This window comes from Schistocerca americana, chromosome X (genome assembly GCF_021461395.2).
Source record: "Schistocerca americana isolate TAMUIC-IGC-003095 chromosome X, iqSchAmer2.1, whole genome shotgun sequence".
NCBI lineage: Eukaryota > Metazoa > Arthropoda > Insecta > Orthoptera > Acrididae > Schistocerca > Schistocerca americana.
Genome location: NC_060130.1, coordinates 31,294,579 through 31,313,693, shown reverse-complemented (window position 1 = coordinate 31,313,693; position 19,115 = coordinate 31,294,579). Strand labels below are relative to the sequence as shown.

General features: G+C 38.7%; 1 pseudogene; it reads left to right on the top strand.

Annotated features, from left to right (window-relative positions):
- Positions 1-18,882, top strand: part of LOC124554957 — a 55,837-nt pseudogene extending 36,955 nt beyond the window's left edge.
- The last annotated feature ends 233 nt before the right edge of the window (positions 18,883-19,115 follow it).

Sequence of the window (19,115 nt, the reverse complement as noted above, 5' to 3'; positions counted from 1 at the left end):
ACAGACTTTTCGTTCCTTTGAGTAATCTCTAGATTTGTTTCATAATTTTGTTCAGTAGTTTATTTTTTATTCAAAAGAGTAGGTAATAAAATTAAAACTCCTGTTTTTTCCTGCTGCCAAATAAGGGAGATTTTTTCTGTAAGAATGCAAAATAAACGAGCTTTGTTATACAGCATTTAAAAACTTTGAGTTTTCAATCATAGTTTGGTGCCTTTTCAACATGTCAACACAATTTTTTCAGTAAAAAAGTACAGGGTTGTTTGCAACTGTATCAGAAACATTTTACATACCCTACGCACGTTTTACGATCGTATTTCGCAATATTGACGCAATTTGGAGTGTTCACATGTGAAAACAGGGGGACTTTGATTTATCTGGAATTTTCATTATCGGAACTGACCACCATCCTGATCATTTCAGATAAACAGGAGTTCACTGTAATAGTCTCCTTGCAACATGCTGTGTCATACAGCTAGGAGCAGCCAGACTATGGAATTGCCGTCCTGCGCATAGGCTGCCATTAACACCCAAGCAAATGACTGCATGTGAAGTGGTGCCATGATCAAGAAGTACGGACTGCTAATGAATGGCGTCACATTATGTTCACTGATGAGTCCCAGTCCTGCACTGCTCCAAATGACTATCGTGGAGAAGTTTGACAGTGACCCGGGGAGATGGGGAGAGGTCCCATTCTTCCACATTTTGGGGGGGGTGGGTCACAAAGGAGTCAAATGGTGTGGGGAGCCATTGGGTATGACTTCAGGTCACGGCTTGTAATGGCCGTGGGAACTCTGATGGTACAGCAGTGTGTAATAGTATTGTGGTGCTATTTTTCAACAGGCCGGTGCTTGTCCACATGTAGTATGTGTCTCTTTAAATTGTCTGTGTGATGTTGATATACTCCTGTGGCCAGCAAAATCCCCGTATCTGTCCCCGATATAACATTATGGGACCAACATGGACGTCAACTCCATCCCACTGCCTGTATCCATGATTGCAATGTCCAGTTACAACAGTTGTGGATCACCTTTCTCAGGAGGGTATGCAGCAGCTTTACGACATCCTCCCGCACTGTCCAGGCCAGACAGGGTGCATTGCTGTATTGATAAGTGGGCTCAAACTGATAAGTTCTGTGTAAATTTGACTCTGTTTTGTTATCACTGAAATAACATCACATACCCTCTAAATTAGCTATGTTTCAATTTGTTTTCTCCCCACCTTCTGAGTGTCTCACTTTTTTTCAAGCAGTGTAATTTAAGACAGACATAAGAATATGAAAATGGGATGGCATATCACATTGCTATTCAACTATGCCCCTAAGAAAATTGTAAGATAATGGAGAAGAGCAGGTGCACTATTACACTGACTAGAACGTAAACTTAAAGATAGAATTATATTGTGTAACCTATACCGATGACATAATACTAATTGACAAAAACATCACTGATATGCTAAAGCAATTTGAAATATTAAGGGAGCAAGCTAGGAAAATTGGACTACTAATTTCACCTGGAGAAAAAATTCTTGGCTGATACCAAAATGGCACTGGGTGAACTTATATAGGCAATGACATAGTATTCGGTGTTAAATAGTTTAAATAATTTGGTGAAAAAGACCACTGAACATCATAATGAAAAGAAGGCCATAGAATCCAGACTTCAGAAAGTACAAACTGTCTCTCAGTTAACTAAAAGTATTTTTCCTGGAACTCTAAAATCTAACATTGTACAACAGTGATCAAATTAGAATTTCTTTATGCATGAGAGAGACTCTTTGTCCAACACAAGACATGAAAACAGCAAACTGAATTAGAAGAATGTAAAATTGTAGTAAAAATCTTAGGTCCAAGAATAAAGGATGGGATACATCACACAGAACCCAGTGTGAAATCTCCAGGCAAATTCCTAAAAGCTCTTGTTACAATGTGTCTCCAAGGAATCCAACTTGTGGGACATACAGAAAGAATGTATCCAAACAGGCAGCTCATTGGATTCCCACATACTTGAAAAATAAGATCCTACTGATGAAAACAAACAGGAAGAGACCTTAAGAAATTGGAATCACCACATTTACAGTATTCTGATGTAGTGATGAGTCACACAGAGTGCAGTTTCGCGGTAGCTTGATCGATGCTTGTACTTGTGTATGTAGTATATGCAAGTGTGTACAGCGTCTCTTCTGGTGTACTCACGATATGCTAATTTAGTGGCCGAGCAGTAAACCGGATCCCTACTCGGTTCCAGTGTGCTGTGCTAATTATTCTTCTTCACTTGACATTTATGCTTGGAGCTGCAAGAGAGGCCATTTTCCAGATAATGCCACAAAAACAACAAATTCTCAGATATCAGTTTAACTTACACACTTCAACATCATAGACAACATTTCACATTAATATGTTGCAGAACACTAGATTAGTGTTAAAATTGCCAGAGTAAACATTGTTCTCCATGTGACAGATTGTCACCCGACGTCCAAAATCGATAAATTTTATATCTCTGCACAGAGAAGCAGCTGGTTGGTCATTGTCATCTGTGGTGCTAATCAATGGGTCGAGCTCGTTGCTGGCACAGCGCCACCTCAGAGAAAGTGGCTCCTCATCCCAGCAGGTGTCGATGTTTAAACACCCGTATAGCTCCCAAGACTTACTGCGTCTGTGGATAACTCCATCTCTGCACAGAACTTCCCACATTTCCCACACAGTGGGCCCTCGTGTCTCTTACACACAATAAATCTTCAAACTTATTTCATTGGCTAAGTTAAATTTCGAGTGTGATGTGCTATTTCGTAAAAAATAGCAAACGGTAGACATGGATGTTATTGTGACTCTTTCCTAAGGCAACATTTGTGTATTACACTTGTAGAAGTGCACTGCAACATAAAACAGTAGACCGTAAGTTCAAACAATGGAAACTCCAGGTTGGAATATCAGCAGTGTAGGAAAAGATAGAGTGCTAATTACCATAAAGATGGCACGTTAAAATGCAGACAGGCAAAGTTAAGACACTTACACATAAGCTTTTGGCCACAACCTTCATCAGAAAAAGAAATAGAAATACACAGCATTCATTCACACAAGCAAGCACACCTCACACACACATGACCGCCAACTCCGACAGCTCAGACCAGAATGCTAGTCTGTAAGTTTGCTACACAATAAAATAATTATTCTGAGCTACAAGAAAAATGGATTCAAAGAACTAAACAGCTTGAAGAAAAAACAGGGAAGCTCCCTGAAGCAACGTAGTTTCACGAGTGTGCATACCAGTGGTAAATTATGAGAGTCGCAACTCTCTGAAATGGATACAAAGGCCACCAGATTGCATTAGATTTGTTTGTGTCTCGGATTGTTACCAAGAATGGTAGGAGCTATAAGAGATGTGAAGAGTGTAAGATGTTGAGTGATCCCTGTGAAGGACACAGATGCCCTGTACTTCTGTGAGTCAGCATTATCAGCACGCAACAAAATTGGAAGGGGCCTAATTGGGTGTCTCCATTTGCCAGGCTGATTGAATTATGCAATATGCAGATTTGTGAGTCATTCAGATGTGGTAGTGGCCCCATGTTGGACTGCTTGGGAACGTAAGGGTGGTGTGCTTGTCAGCAAGCTTCCGGTTTACCGTGTCTGACGAGCCCATGGGAGAATTGCTGTAATGTACGCCGAGCACATAGTAACCCTTTCACACCTGCACCTGTCATGTGACCAGCAGTGAGACATTCTGCAAGACCCGCGATGACAGTTGTCAGTGAGTATGACAACGACATAGGGAGAGGGCGTGTGGGGCAGCATCGGATATGACTTCAGGTCACTCTGACAGCACAGCAGTATGTCATGGACATCCTACATCCTCATTTGCTACCTCCATGTCCAACGGAGTTACAAGAGACAGACCAGTGAAAACATATCCAGTTGTTGACTCACAAAACGGTTTTGAGCTGTGACGCATGTAGTCTTAAGTGAATCATTCATACAAAAAGAAAAGAAGAAGAAGCTAAAGTCAGAATGTGAAAAAATTGGAGAATGGAATAGATATTTGAAGACTTCACACTTGAAACTCCCAGTTTTCCTATTGTGAAAGTGCCTTTGTGACCATATGCATTTCACTGACAATAAACTTTTTTTTTCCCCCTGGGTCTTGGCTCCATATTTTTTCATCCAGTTGAGTCAGAATACTTGCATTGTATTTGTGAGGTATTGTTTCAGTCTTGCAAGCTAATCTAAAATAGAAATCCCTTTTGCATCCTAGAAAACAATGACCACTCTTTCTCTCCGATTAAGTCACCTTGGCTATTTTTGTGCAACTGCTGTTTCATTTCATCCACGGGAACAGATTGGTGCATAGAATCAGTTGTGTGTCAGATTGTCCCAAATTGTTTTTCACATTAGGTTGTAGTCAGGCTTCAACAGACATGCCACTCACTTTCTGGTATGGCCACGGCATCAAATGTTTTGCACATCTTTTTAATTACTGATCTTGCAATATCACACTGTGTTCTTTCTCAGCATTTTCATATTTGATTGTAATTCTAGGAAGTTGTTCATGAGTCATCTTACAGAGACATATGCTACATATGAATTCAGCCACCCATTCCTTAACTGTTGACTATGAAGGAACTCCCCCCATGAACCATGGACCTTGCCATTGGTGGGGAGGCTTGCGTGCCTCAGCGAGACAGATGGCCGTACCGTAGGTGCAACCACAACGGAGGGGTATCTGTTGAGAGGCCAGACAAACATGTGGTTCCTGAAGAGGGGCAGCAGCCTTTCCAGTAGTTGCAGGGGCAACAGTCTGGATGATTGACTGATCTGGCCTTGTAACATTAACCAAAACACCTTGCTGTGCTGGTACTGCGAACGGCTGAAAGCAAGGGGAAACTACAGCCGTAATTTTTCCCGAGTACATGCAGCTCTACAACTTGACTAGAAGAAGAGATCGGTTGGTAGGACATGTTTTGAGGCGTCAAGGGATCACAAATTTAGCATTGGAGGGCAGCGTGGAGGGTAAAAATCGTAGAGGGAGACCAAGAGATGAATACACTAAGCAGATTCAGAAGGATGTAGGTTGCAGTAGGTACTGGGAGATGAAGAAGCTTGCACAGGATAGAGTAGCATGGAGAGCTGCATCAAACCAGTCTCAGGACTGAAGACCACAACAACAACAACATGAAGGAACCGACTCCTAATAAGTAAGATGATGCCTGTAGAAAAGTACAACAAAACGGTAATCTCAAAAAAGGACAGGATAGACAGTACATTCTGTAGGACATATTAAAAGTGATTGGTAAAAGAGACTTGGTGTGTTAAATGCAGCTTTTGGTTACATGATAATTGAATTGGATAGATAAACAATCTACTTGCTAAGTGGCGGCAGAACACACACATAAAAGAAGATTATAATTAGGCAAGCTTTCAGAGCCAGTAGCTCATTCTTCAGGCAGAAGGGTTGAAGTGGAAGGAAGAGGGGTGAAGGATAGGTCTAGGAAAAATTGTAGATTTTGAGAAAGTTACCCAGAACTGCAGATCAGGGGAGACTTTCCAGATGGGATGAGAAGGAAAGACTGATTCCACATCTACATACATACTCCACTAGCCACCATATGGTTCATGGCAGAAGGTACCCTGTCTCACTACAATAGTCTGAATAAAATTGCTTGATAGTTGACATCAATCACTTGCCGCAACAATGTTGCCACATTGGCTACCAGCTACCGTTTGGTTACAGGTGACAACAAACAAGCGGCTCACTTCACAAATTATGTTAAACGTTTAACACAGAGCAATTTTTCTAGTGGCTGGTGCAAGGTATGTCAGAAATGTTGGATACTCTGTCGACTATTGATTTAAAGTGACCAGTGACTGAACTGGGGAAGACGACCCGTTTTGTATCCCTGACTGTAAACTTGTGTCCTAACCCAGCCGAGAAAATTGTGGTCAACAGTCTGCAGCAGTACTAATATCATGATCGCTTTGTTCATGGCGATTAAAGCTAACGCTTAAGGGTAAACTCAAGACAACAAAAACTCAATTTCAGGGCTGAAAGCAAATTAAAATTTCTCCGTTTCATTTGTTACCTGTAACTATCCTTACTCTAGCTGCACATGCTGCCATGTTAGAAACCAGTGAACAGTCCATGTGGGCACTTGTTCGTGGATTATAGATGACTGAGGCAGATTCCAAATGAAGAAATAGTGACAGGAAGAAAAATAAGACCAAATAGAACAGTCAAAACAATGATGAAAAATGATGCAGCAAAGTATTAAAAATAAAAAAATACATTTAAACCAATTAATTGAATGAAAATAATAATCACACTCTTTTGGTTAGATTTAGAAATAAAAATTTTGCTACATTGATGAGATTCAAACCTACGACATGCTACACATTAGATTAATCTGCCAACCATTGTGCTATGCCACAGCACTGCATGAAGTATTTATATATGTGAATGTAGTGACCCAGTTGCAACTATGAACTGCAACCTTAAATATTTCAGTTTCACACAATGTAGTGAAAAGCTTATCTAATGTAAGATGATCTCTGTGAATATGATAACTATATGTATGATACTGAATTACACCTTGTGCTGAGTTATTCGGTAGTGTTTGGTTAGTGCTATGAATGAAATGTGTGTCTTTCATTAGCATTGTTAATGTGTGTTGTTTTTGGTGTAGCTATCGCGTGTCATGAAATACATAATAAAAGTGTTGGGCTCGTAATTCGGGATACAAATACATCAAGAAAGAATGCTGAACCAGGAATTGGAAGTGACTGGCCAATTTTGGTGGAGTTTGGCAACAGCAGACAGTTCAAGTGTGACGCTGACTACTCTTATTGGCGTTTGAAGTGCCAACTATCAAGTAATTTTATTTCAACTGTAGTCAGTTCCTTTTCCGTTCCATCTGCCAATCGATTGAGGAAAAAGTGAATGTCTATATGCCTCTCTATGAGTCCTAATTTGTCGTCTCTTATCTTCGTGGTCCTTACGCATAATGTATGTTGGTGCAATCAGAATTGTTCTGCAGTCAGCACAGTGTTCCTCAAAATCCCTCCAGGGATTCCCATTTGAGTTCCAGAAACATCTCCATAATACTTGTATGTTGTTGTTTCGACCTACTCTTAACAAATCTAGTATCCTGCCTCTGAATTACCCCAATGTCTGCTTTAATTCGACCCCTTGTGGATCCCAGACACTAGCATCCTATATGTGATGTCCATCACAGCTGAGCCACACTGTAGTAAAATCCACCCAACAAACGAAAGATGATTATTCGCCCTCCCTACCATGACCCTCACAAGTTTGTTCCATTTCATATCACATTGCAACGTTATGTCCAGATATTGAAACAATGTGACTTCATTCATGACACTACTAATGCTGGATTCTGGCATTATGGATTAGTTTTTCCAACTCATCTGCAGTAACTTATATTTTTCTACATTTAGGGTTAGCTGTCATTTATCACACCAACTGGGAACTTTGCCCAAGTCATCTTTTATCCTCCTAAATCACTCAACGATGACACCTTCCATACACCACAACATCATCAGCAAACAACCACAGATTACTGTCCACTTTGTCCATCAGATCAGTTATGCACATAGAAAATATGAGTAATAGCGCTCCTATCACACATCCCTGGAATGATCCTAATGATACCCTAGTCACTGATGGACACTCACCGTCGGGATAATGTAGTGGGTTCTATTACTTCAGAAGTCTTTGAGCCACTCACATGTCTGGGAACCTATTCCATGTGCTTGTACCTTTGTTAAAAGTCTGCAGTGAGGCACTATGTCAAATGCTTCTCGGAAATCAAGAAATATGGAATCTGGGTTTGTGAATTTTGTGATGGCAAAGTTAGAGGAGCAATGCATCTGCATTAAATTTTGCGTGAAACTCAAGAAAACCTTTACACAGACACACCAAATGATGCAGGGAGCCTATAGCGATGAGTGCTTAAGCCATACTTGGTGTTATGTATTATTCACACGTTTTAAAATGGCTTTACAAAAGTCAAAAATAATCCTTGTTCAGGACGCTCTTAGATGTCCCCTGATGACGCTTGTGTCAGGAACGTCAAAGAAATTGTGTGTGGCAGTCGAAGATACACTGTCAGAGAGATTGTAGTAGAATGTAACATTTCAATTGGATCATGTTATGAAATGACACAGCATCTTGGAATGCATTGTGTTGCCGTCAAGTTCATTCCACGCTCATGAGTCAAGACCAAAAAAACTTTTGGATCTCACAAATGAGAATGAGATGTTCCTTGCGAGAATAGTATGACCCCTGCAGACTTCTTTTTATTTCCAAAGTTGAAAAGGATGAAGTTTTGCAATGGTAGATGAGATAAAAGAAAATTCGCAGACGGCACTTTATGCGACCCAGCAAGAGGTGTGTCAAGACTGCTCCTGGAAGTGGAAATGATATTGGGAGCAGTGTATCAATTGTGGAGGAGAGTATTTCGAAGGAGACAATCCATAGTAATTAAAAGATAAGCATAGAAAATTTTGTGGACAAAGTTTTGGAATTTTTTGAACAGACGTCGTATGACAAAAGGGCATGCTGAGTTGCCCATGAGCGATGCTTTGTACTGATTTGTGGACATAAACTTATTGGTCTCTATGAAACTGATTAGATTCAAACCCAGAATATGTTCAAGAATTCTGCAGCAAACTGATGTTACGGGTATTGGTCTGTAATTTCGCGGGTCTGTTCTTTCGCCCTTCGTATATACAGGAGACGCCTCTGTATTTTTTTCCCCAGTTGCTAGGTCTTTCTGCTGGGTGAGAGATTCACAATAAATACAAGCTAAGTAAGGGTCCAGTGCCATATAGCACTCTTTGTAAAACCAAATTGAGATTCCATCTGCAACTGGCGACTTATTTGTTTTTAATTATTTCAGGCGTCGGGGATGCTTACGAGGGTGGTTTGAAAAGTTCTTGAAACAGAATAGAAAAAATGTACTTATGTCACTGAAACTTTTTTGTTTTTCAATGTACCCTGCTTGTAGATTAATTCACTTGGTCCAACAGTGTTCCAATACCTCGATCCCATCTCGACAATGATTTTCCTCCAGGCCTATAAAATAGTTGTCAACTCAGGCTATCAATTCTTCATTTAAGTGAATCTTCATCCACAAAGAAAAATTTTAAGTTTAGGGAAGAGGCACGTGTGGCAACAATTCATACCTTAGTTTGTGTAATTTTACCATGGCGATGGTACATGCATGCGAGCATGCATTTGCTTGATGCTAGACGACTTTCTTCCTTATTAAACCTGGCCTTTTTCGCATATCATTTGTTGCAATTTGTCCAGAAGGTTAGCATAGTATTCTCCAGTAATTGTTTGCCCAGTGGGGAGATAATGTACAAACAGAATCCCCTTCTCATCCCAGAACACTGATGCCATGCTCTTCCCCGCTGAAGGAATTTGGTGGCGCATCCCAGAACACTGACACCATGTCCTTCCCCGCTGAAGGAGTTTGGCGGCGGAGATTCAGCATGTTTCCACTGCCTTGATTGTTGCTTTGTCTCTGGGGTATAGTAGTAAACCAAAGTTTCCTCGTGGTCACAAACCAGCACAAAAGATCTTGTTTGTTTCTCCTAAAACAGGCCAAACATTGATGTGATATGTCCATTCTCATGCGTTTTTGACACAGCGTCAAGAGTCGCGGCACCCATCTTGTGAATACCTTTCAGATGACATCTGGCAAGCGTGAGCAATTTCATGCACTCTAAATTGGTGATCATCCTTGATCATTATGCGGACTTTTGCAATGATTTCTAGAGTAGTGACACGTTTTGGCTGACCTATTCATGGATGATCATCATCTAAGCTCTCCTGACCAAATTGAAATTCATTTATCCACTTGGCAACAGTTGAAGACAAAGGAGCAGAGTCCCCTGGTGTTTTCTGGAAATCGGCATGAATGTCCTTCACTTTCATACCTTTCTTTATGAAGTATTTAATCACTGCTTGAATCTCGACCCAACCCCCCGCCCCGTACCGTCGCGTCTTTGCAGATCACTGCACAGGAACAACAACAGAGCCGTGTCACTGCCACAGCTCTCTTCCAAGAGCACTGACATGGGACGGGTTTACAGGCAACAGTCCAACGAATATCATGTGAACAACTTGTGCTAGTGCTGGCCTCTTGTGGTGATTGTTGTTAGGTGTCTTTGTGCTATTGTCAAATGACGGTATGTTTATATGATTCTCTTGCATGAATGATTTCTTAAATGCAAAATTTAAAACATTTATCTCCTACTGCCACACCAGACTGGTCAAGTGACTTGATGGAATTCTTTGACTCACTTAGTGATTTTACATAGGACAATAAATTCCCCTGCTTCTCAGCCAGATCTTTTGCTGAGGTATGACAGTGGTAGTAACCTTTCCTTGTTGCCATTTGGCATTCTCTTTTGAACCAAGAGTGCAGTAGCTTTTCCTTCCTCAGTATTTTCCAAATTTCATTGTTAAACCGCAGTGGCTCTTTTGCATCCTTAATTCGTTTACTAGGTACAGACTTGTTGAGAGTGCAATTCACGATCTGTTTAAGCTTTGACCATAATCTCTCTACGTCCATCTTAATGGAACTAAGTGATGTCAGTTCTGTCTAAGTAAGATGCTAACATCTGCTTATCTGCTCTTTCTGGCATGAACATTTTCCTAGCCTTCTTGACTGATTTATTAATTTTTGTAACCTTAGTTGTTATTATGTTATCATGATTATTAATCCCCATCTCTATGCTGAAGTCATTGATGATATCTGGCCTGTTTGTAACTACAAGGTCTAAGATATTTCCATTGCATGTGGCATGGCAAACTAGGTGCTCAAGACAATTTTCGAAAACCACATTCAAAAGTGCTTCACAAGATTGACTGCACCCCCTGAAATAAAGCCATAGGCTACTATCTATACTCAGTAGGCTAAATTCACCTCCAACTAGTATTGCATGATCTAGGTATTTATGTGCTACTGTCTGTAGACTTTCTGTGAATGGCTCCAAAGCTGTCATAGCAGAACTGGGTGGCTGATTATCCATTAATTAACGTGATTTCACCTAGACTTGTTATACGCAACCAGATAACTTCACTGTCACAATCAGCTTTGACCTCAATAGAGACAATGGACACTCCCTCTCCTACAGTGTCTAACCTGCCTTTCTGATATATATTCCATTAATCACTAAATATGTCAGAGCTTTCTGCTCTCGGTTTCAGCCATCTCTCAGTCTCTGAGAATAATTTGAGTGCGATACTTTCCTGGATGGCAGTAAATTCGGAAACTGTGTTACAAGTACATTGACAACTGATAAAATTTTGACAATCTACACTGGAGTGAATTCAAAAGATAAACCTCAACCAACATTGAATGTATCTTGGTGATAAAGAGCCCAAATAAATAAATTGATGATTTTATTCCATTTCATCTGATTGAATGAAACACACACAGCATAACTACTCAGAAAACAACTATAGTGCTGATTACATTTACTATCATACATGTAGCACTCTGAGAACATTTCACCTTGTCATAGTAGTCCTGTGTTTTGGAACTAGGCAGTGCTTCATTTCACAAAGCGAAAGGAATAGCTTGTGTAAAAAACAAAAGAAGGGGAAATAGTGGTTGCTGGTGTTTTTAACACTATCATTCAATTTAGTTCCTATTGTGAACTTTGCAGCTAGGATATGTAAATGCTCTGAGATTGCTATTGATAATATCTTTATGAACAAATCTAGGGGAAAAACATCATATCACAAAACCAATAGTAAATGGACTATCTGATCACGACGTGCAGCATCTTGTGTTAAATGTTGAAATTTGTCAGGATAAAAAAATATTAAATCTGAGTACAGGAGGATAATAAATAAGCCAGAAATTGAGGAATTCAGGAAATTGCTCAAAGACATGAACTGGAGAGATGTTTACCTGACTCAAATGGAAAATGCAAAGCATTTATTAATAAAGTTACCTCCTCTTTTGAAAATTGTTTTCCCCTAAAGGTAACTCAGATCACACAGAAGTCAAAAGATAAACCATGGATTATACAAGGAATAAAGATATCATGTGGGGCAAAAAGGAGACTGTATCTACTATCTAGGAACGTTTCTGATATTAGAATTGTAATGCATTACAAAGAATACTGCAAAATATTGAATCAAGTAATCCAGAAATCGAAGTAGCTTTATTAAGAGAAAATGATAATTGTATCGGGCAACAAAATAAGAACTGTTTCAGATATAGTGAAGACAGAGAGAAGTGGGGCCAAAAAGGAAGTGGAACAGATAGCTCTAAAAGTAAATGAGACTTTGGTAACAAGTGCATGTAGTGTTGTAAATCTCTTAAGCAAGACTTAATTTTTGTTACTGACGGCTCGGGGTTATCAGGTTCGGTGAATGGTGCAATGGAGTATCTGGGACCAGTCTTTGAAGAACATCGTGTAGAACCTATTCGAGGAACTTTGAATTCCAACCATTGCTTCTCAGTATACTTACTCCTTAATGAAATTTGTTGCAAGTTATATATCTATATTTCCAACAAGTAGCTCAATACATATTATCAATACTAGGAATAAGAAAAATCTACATAAAGACCTAAAATCACTTATGTTGGTCCAAAAGGGGGTCCAATATTCAGGAACACACATTTTCAATAAATTACCAGCAACCATTAAAAACTTGGTTTCAGATAAAGCACAGTTTAAACAGAGTTTGAATGACTTTTTGATAGGCAATGCCTTCTACTCTATAGATGAATATCCTAACAGAGACTGAAAGGCCAGCTTAAGTAAAAATATGTTAGATTTAAGTTTTGACAGCACTTGGTTGCAACAGTCAAAATTAGGTATTTTGTGTATGATAAATTTATTAATAGTGCATAACAATGTTTCATTCTGACAGCGTATTAATTCTGTAAATATTAGCTTTTCCAGTTTATTGTATTGTATTCACCTATTTTGACAATCTCATGACAAATGATCAGGGTAGTATTCATTATATTAAAATGTTTTGTGTTATACATTCTGACATGTTCCACACCCTCGAGAATCATCTCATTTTTTCGGTGTATGTAATGAAAACTGAATCAAATCAAATCCAATCACCATCTCTCATCATGTAATAACTTCACTTCTTCTTCTTCCCTTGTCGTCTCCTGTTTTTCCAGTACTCGTCCATCTCCTCCTCATGTTTTTCCCCCTTTATTCTATTCGTGTTGTTCTCAATCCCCTATTTCTTCTGCATTGAAAGCCTTTTATTTTTATTTACTTATTTTTTTTTATTGAGGTGAGTCTCTACGGACTGCGTGGTAACAACCGACTTCACTCTAGTGTCCAGGTCTTGTTCTTGCTCCAGCTTTGACTTCCTGCCAGTATCTTCTGAGCCCCTGCAAGAAGTGCCTTTTTATGCTCTTCAGATAATGGTCCTCACTGTCTTTCGGATGTTGATGCCATGTTAAAACCTTAGTAGTTGGTCACCAATCTTCTAAATTTGTTCCTTTCAGGAATTTCTCTCTGAGATACCAATCTGCTTAAGATCTTTTTCACATTCTTTGAACCATCTCGGCCTTGTTTTCTTAGATGGGATGAAACTCCATATTCTTTTTGTTAGTCGATCACCGTCCATTTTCATGAGATACCATAAAATAACAATCATTTCTTCGTAATGGATGCTGTGATAGGTTCTGTCTTGCTGCACGAGTCCTCATTTGCTCTCATTCGCCATTGTCCATCGACCCATCTATTACCTTAGGATTTTCCTTAATATCCTACACTCACGCTTTTCCAGCCGCTCAGCTTACCTTGTCTATTCGTGGTCAAAGATTTGGATGCTTATAAGCCCTCAGGTTTTACAACTGTATTATAATGTTGGAACTTGGCCCATATACTCATAGACTTTTTGTTATAAGTATTCTTTGTCAGTTGGTATGCTTGGTCTAACTTCCTCATCCCGACAATTGCTTCTTCTTTTAATCCATTCTCCAGGTGGATGACTTCACCGAGATACCTGAAATTCTTAACTCATCCAATTTTTTCCCAGGTTGGTTATCATCCATTCAGGTCCATCACAGATGTTCGTCATATGTTTTGTCTTTTGAATAGAGATCTGGAGTCTAACTTTTTTCAGCAATTTCTGACAGCCTATTTATCTTGTTGACTGCTGACTCTATGTTGTTAGCAAAAATGGCTAGGTCAGCCGCAAAATCTAAGCAGCCAATGCACACCCCTTTGTTCTTAGGACCAAGTCTGAACCACTCTTCATTTGTTTCTCCTTGGGCTAATAACTTTCTCCACTCTTGAATGACCTTTTCCAAGACACAATTGAAAAGGTTCAGATACCTCACCCATAAATTTAATTTTTGACACTGTGTTAGTAAGAGTTTGTTTGATCAGCTTTCTTGATGTATTATCCACCCCAAACTTTTCCAAAATATTCATTACTGCCTGTCAGTCGATGGAGTCATATACTTTCTGAAAATCAACAAATATGACCACATAGTTATTTTTCCAATTTTTTTTGTACCTGATCATGTTCTTCAGGTTAAAGATCTGTTCTGCGCAAGAATCGCCCTTTCGGAAACCAGCTTGATAGTCCCCAATCAGTTGGTTACAATGATCTTCTATTCTATTCTGTATCACTTTGGAGAGAATCTTATATGGAACAGATACTAATGAGGTACCCTTATAGTTATTGACATTCTATTTATCACCTTTTTTGTGTATACGATGGATTAAAGCTGACTGCCATTCAGTTGGTATCATCCCAGCTCTCCAGATCTCCTCAAAAAGTTGGACTAGTATATCTAGAGTTTCATTATTTGCCAGCTTCAGTAGTTCCACCACTATTGAATCCTCTCCAGCTGCCTTATTATTCTTAAAGTTGTTGATGATCTCTTTGGTCTCCGCTTTACTAGATGGAGATGAGGGGTAGTTTGTGGATTGGGGCACATACAGGGAATCTTTCTTTCGGTTCATCACAATTAAGTAGGTTTTCAAAGTAACGAGACATTATCTTGCAGTTCTCTTTGTTGGTCAGGCCGAGTGTGGTGTGCGTACTGTAAGACCTTCAGTACACACACCATCAGATTATTTGACCTGTTGCTCTAACGAAGTAAGCGAGTGTCAGCAATATGTCTCGTGGTCTTATCATGGCATGTTTATCTTCTGCCATTAGGTCAGACGATAGAAATGCCACTTGCACACTTAGAGTAGCAGATTGATGGTGACCAACTTTAAATAGAACTTGATTAATTTTCACACACATTTATTAAAATAATAACAAATATAAAAATTATTTAACTTGGTTCTGGATGCTATTTACAATTGACAATCTGAAGTTCCTTTGGTATTGGTACGTTAATCTTATTCTTACATATATCTCGGATACTTGACAAAAGTGTCTATACATTTATCTTCATGGCTATGTACAGGAATATGGTAATCTTATTAGGCACAGACTGGATCTTGACTATGGACTGGCACAGACAATTGTAGAACTCGTACAGACTGGTACAGACTAATGCAGACTGGTACAGACTAATGCAGACTGGTGCAGACAAATGCAGACTGACTGATCGAAGGTCTTTACACCCGTTATAATACCTCGCACGTTCATGTATCACTGCGTGAGTGTGATGCGCGAGGAGAAAGTGTTCTATGTTAGCAGCAATCTCATTGGCTGCGTTACATATTAATACGCGGATCGGCGGAAGCAGAATTTGGTCCGTCTCTATGGCAGCGCCATCTCGTAGTGGGGAGATGGACGAGTGCTGCGCCTGCGCTGTTGTGCTTAGCGGGGCGCACTCTAGTGGGAAATTTGTGTACGAGCTGAATACGTGGAACTATGTACACAACACTGAGCTTTCCATTTTCGTCTCTAAAACAAAAACTAGGGGCTTGGTATCCTTTCAAATTCGATTTGAACGTCTGATAGAAGTCTCTGACATTGTTTATCTGGAAACGCTGATCGATCTGTTCTAACTGCTGTTTCTCATGCAGTAGAGTTCTGGCTGCATATTTTTGAACTTCATGGAATACATCAAAATCATCAGGTCTCCTGGTAGAGTTCCACTATTTCCATGCACTTGCTGTTTGGGCCACCACCTCACCACAAACCTCATTCCACCATGTATGATTCCTCTTTTTAGCTGTCAGGATTGTAGTATTAGCTGCTTGTTGGATCATGGAGGCAATGTCTGCCCATTTATGGGATTCAACTGTCAGTTACTGGTGGCATTGTTCCAATACGTTTTGATTGATTTTGAGCTTCGCAGTATCATATTTATGAAATTTATTTCCGGTTTTCACAGTCTTATTGAGAGGGATGAAATTAATTTTGATCTTGGAGAGGTGATGATCCTTTTACATTCAGTATGTTATCTGTAAAAAGGTTTCTTTCTATTATTTCTGATTGTTTGATGTTGTTTCTTTCTTATTTCTGTAATCCATGCTATCATTGATTCCTTCTTCCAGAACTACTCATTCAGTAGAGGTCTCTAAAAAAAGATTAATCTTCTTTTAGCCATTACTTCTGATATTTTCTCAAAATTTTTGTATATCTCCTCATTACTTCTCATTTTCCAGCCATCTGTAGCTTGTATTGCAACCATTATTTTCTAATAATGCTCCTTTGTGGAACCTCTGTTCTGTCCAGCTTATAGTTCATCATTAGGCATCCTAATCCATGTAAACATCCTGGTCATACCACTGTGGGATAGTGTTTAAATTTGTTTTTTTTAGTTGTACATTTCTTGTTGTAAATATCCTTTGTCAAACGATTTGCTCTCTCCAGTTTGCTGACTCTTGCATCTACTGTTAATTCTTCTAGTCCATTTTGTTGTACAGTTTGTCCAATATATTTAAATTTACTTACTAATGCTATTTTACATTTTTGTTTTTCTAAGAATGTTGATGCATTGTTTGAAATTGTCATCAATGTTGTTTTTTCGGCTGAAATTTTGGGACCAGCTCTCTTTGCTATTTCTTCCAAAAGATTTCTTTTAATAACTGTCTGTCAGATTTTTTGAAAGTATATCAGAATCATCTGCAGAAGCCAGGCAGTTTACCTTAATTCCATTTGTTTTTCGTCCTAAAACTATTGGTTCAATTTTGTGATTTTTTTTCTCCAAATTCCAATAACTTTCTATTTTTTCTAGAATGTAGTGTTACAGTAAAGGTGATAAACTGTCCCCTTGTCTAACACCAGTTTTTATTTCAAATGGTTGAGATACTTCTCCCATAAATTTAGCTTCAGTCACCCTATTTGCTAGTGTTTTGAGGATTATGTTTGCTTTAACACAAAATTCTTTGATGATTTTACCCATAATTTCTCTGCCTACCAAATCAAATGTTTTGTTGAAACCAATACGTGATACTATTATTGGTTTGGTGATTAACAGTCTGTGGAGAATTATCAATTTTCTAATAAACATCTGTTCTGTGCAGGGTCTTCCCTTTCTAGAGCTCCTTGAGATTCTCCCAGTTATTTGTCTAAAGTTTCTACAACTCTGTCCAGAGAATTTTTGATAATATTTTGTATACCACTGGCAGAAGTCAGGCATCTCTGCAATTGTTGACATTTTGTGTGTCCCCTTTTTTTCATAGCTGTGGATTAATGCTTTCAATAATCTCTTCAGCTTTCCAAATGTTCTCAAACAGCAGTTGTAGATCATTTGTGTGTTCTGACTATTTCAATAATTTTGCTGTAGTGGAGTCTTCATTTGTTGCTTTGAAGTTTTGGAATGATTTGATGGCTTCATGAATTTATTGTTCTGTTAGTGGAAAATCTTCCTCCAGATGTTGTGGGACTGCTATTATATATTGCTACAATGTGCTGTTATTGTTATTGTTGTTGTTGTTGTTGTTGTTGTTGTTTGGTTGCCTGTTCTTCAGCACTATCTTTCTGTTTCGTTTATCTATTTGCCACCATTTTAGCCCATTTACCGGTATTTTCAGCTTGTTCTTCACTTATTTGACCTTTTGGTGGCTCCTCTTGAAGAGATCTTATTTCTCAGCATTTAAAATTACATCATCTGCTGCTCTTTCGCATCTGAATTTCATCATGTCCAGTCTAGTTTTTTCATTGATTTAACCATCCATCTTCCATGACTCAAGATCCTAAATTTTCATCCTTATTTCTTGAACAGTCTCATTTCTCTTTTTACATTTTCCAGATGAAGAAACTTTTGGTCCTCAAAGCTAAGATTAGTATCAGTTTTTTTATTTGTTTCTGCCTATGGCTGCTATATCTCTTTAGTTAGAATATTTTCTCTCTCTGTATTTGATTATAGTCTAAGTCTGAATATTTTTATAAGTACATTTATTGCTGTAGCAATGAGTAAAATAAATTGTATTGCACTGCCTGTAGCATGTAGCACCATTTTGACTGTTAGTCCTCTTGCTGTACAAAAAGTAGCTTTGATGATTACTTAATGCAAGTATTTTGTAAGAGCTGTGGAATGGTTAGTATCTGTTTATATTTTTCTGATTAATTCAAGCTCGTCAATGCACATCCTGTGTTAAGGAAATATTTGCACTGAATTTACTGTGTGTTAAATATAAGCAGTGGATCCATTGGGGTAGTCTGTTTGGTAGAAATATGTCAAGGTGAACAAAACAGGAGATGGTGAAGGAAGAGAGGGAAAAGATCAACATTTGCTTCTCATCAGCAATATAACTGGGTTGAAACATTCAGTGAAAATTATCTGTGACAGGAAGTTGTCAGAAATACATTTTTTGAAGAAACTTTATGTTTGTATAAGCATTTATTAAATTTAAAAATTGGATTTCATGTGTTAATACAAAAGGTAATGTTTTGCATTGCAGGCATGCTGAACCTGTCAAAGATGAAGAATCGGCCAATGATTCTTATTGGAGGATAACAGTATGTATAACTTAAACTTGAGATTCTTGAAAATAAAGCTAGTCAGTATTTCTTAACAGTACTGATTTAAATACATCTAAAAGATCGCTGTTACCTAAATGAAAGTTGACGAGCAAAGTCTTAGTGGACATTTGTATAAATTTGTCATAGGTGTTATTTACAAGAAGAGTAGGTGGTGGTGGTTAGTGTTTAACGTCCCGTCGACAACGAGGTCATTAGAGACGGAGCGCA